Source organism: Sander vitreus, unplaced genomic scaffold, assembly GCF_031162955.1.
Source record: "Sander vitreus isolate 19-12246 unplaced genomic scaffold, sanVit1 ctg522_0, whole genome shotgun sequence".
In the NCBI taxonomy this organism is placed as follows: domain Eukaryota; kingdom Metazoa; phylum Chordata; class Actinopteri; order Perciformes; family Percidae; genus Sander; species Sander vitreus.
In genome coordinates this window covers 27501-30000 of record NW_027595623.1, presented here as the reverse complement: position 1 = coordinate 30000, position 2500 = coordinate 27501, and positions in this window count along the sequence as shown.

The following is a 2500-nucleotide window of genomic DNA, read 5'->3' as shown; positions in this document are numbered from 1 at the left end:
AGTTCAGGAGACTCCACAGTCTGTCTGTCTCTCTGTCTCTCTCTCTGTCTCTGTCTCTGTCTGTCTCTCTCTCTCTCTGTCTCTCGCTTTCTCTCTCTGTCTCTCTCTCTGCTTTCTCTGTCTCTCTCTGTCTCTCTCTCTCTCTCTCTCTGTCTCTCTCTCTCTCTCAGAAAATCTGTAGCTCTGTGTGTCAGTCTCTGTGTGTGTGTGTGTGTCTCTGCTGTCTCTATATATATATCTATCTATATATACTATATATATATATATATATATATATATATATATATATATATATATATATTCATATACACACACAGTAATAATCATTAGTCGCCCTGCCAGAGTTCACCGTTGTGCAGACAGGTTGGGGCTCGTTCTTGAAAATGTAAATTATTTTCTATCTCTGGCTGACAGAAACTTTCTGTATGCTGATCTCACTGCTGGTTGGCGCACACAGACACACATACACACACACACACATACACACGCACACACACACACGCACACACACGCGCGCACACACACACAGACACACGCACGCACGCACAGACACACACACACACACACATACACACACAGACAGACAGACACACACACATACATGCACAGACATACAGACACACACACACATACACGCACAGACAGACACACACACACATACATACACAGACACACAGACACACACACAACCACAGACAGACACACACACACACAGACACACACAACCACAGACATACAGACACACACACATACATGCACACACGTAGCTGTCATCTATTAAATTAATTAACAACTATTTTGAATATCGATTAATCAGTTTGAGTCACTTTCTTTCAAAAAAGAAGAGCATTCAGACATATATTGCAAACGTGTTATTAACGGCGTTAACACAAACCCATTTTAACGGCGTACATTTTTTTTATCGCGAGACTAACGTTCTTTTTGGCCTAGCTAACGTTAGAGTTTTTTCACATGCTGTTGCAACAACTAGTAACGTTAGAAAAACTACAACACCACACCGGATCTAGCTAGACCGGAAACACAACAACAGACACGCCGCACGCACTTGTTTGGGCTTGCGAGCCGGCCAAAGAGTAGCTAGTAGGCTAACGTCACGTTTTGAGTGGATGGCGAGCGCGAGACGCTGAAATGGATGCCGATAAGATTCTGAATGGAAAGTTTACTTTTAAAAAAAGCTGCCAAATGGTTCCATTGACAAGACCAACGAGATCTGTGTGTTTGGTCGTTGTGAACTGAGCTATCATCGCAGCACGTCCAGCCTGAAATACCACTAGATGGCCAAGCACGCGGCTGATGGCCGAGCACGCAGCTGATGGCCGAGCACACAGCTGATGGCCGAGCACGCAGCTGATGGCCGAGCAGGCGGCTGATGGCCGAGCAGGCGGCTGATGGCCGAGCAGGCAGCTGATGGCCGAGCAGGCGGCTGATGGCCAAGCAGACAGCTGATGGCCGAAACGCGCTGATGGCGAGCACGCGCTGATGGCGAGCATACAGCTGATGGCCGACGCGCGGCTGATGGCCAAGCAGACAGCTGATGGCCGAGCACGCAGCTGATGGCCGAGCACGCAGCTGATGGTCGAGCAGGCAGCTGATGGCCGAGCACACAGCTGATGGCCGAGCACGACAGCTGATGGCCGAGCAGGCGGCTGATGGCCGAGCAGGCGGCTGATGGCCGAGCAGGCGGCTGATGGCCAAGCAGACAGCTGATGGCCGAGCACGCGGCTGATGGCCGAGCACGCGGCTGACGGCCAAGCAGACAGCTGATGGCCGAGCACGCGGCTGATGGCCGAGCACGCAGCTGACGGCCGAGCAGGCGGCTGACGGCCAAGCATACAGCTGATGGCCGAGCACGCGGCTGACGGCCGAGCACGCGGCTGACGGCCGAGCATACAGCTGATGGCCGAGCCTCCGTCCCCTCGTCAAAGCCAGGCGACAAAAGCACAAAGCAAGCCGATCCACTTTTCTATGTTGATGAAAAAATAATGGGACAAAAAGAAATCAAGGGACATTTAGAATAGATAAAAATGTGTGATTAATTGCGAGTTAACTATGACATTAATGTGATTAATCGCGATTAAATATTAAAATCATTTGACAGCACTAATTCAGACATATAGAGTAGTCCTCTCAGATCTTTTGTGGGCAGCAGTCTGACATTTTAACGGTACTGTCCAGTTTATTAGCGGATTAGAGCCCAGATCTGTCCCCAGGCTGCTCGCTGCTGCTCTCAGCTCGTGTGTCCTCTGGTTGAGCAGACTGCTTGAGAAGGATTATGGTTTAATCAGTCAGTCAGAGACTCAGCCGGAGAGGTTTAGCAGCCTCCTACAGCGCCGACGGCCACTAAAACTCAACAAGGACGGGAGATTAACGTCCTACTTTATAAAATCTGATGTTATATTCTGAATGAAACTAGCCAATATAACGGCTACAAGTCCAGCTGAGATGGTCAGACCTTTAGACAGACACACACACACACGCA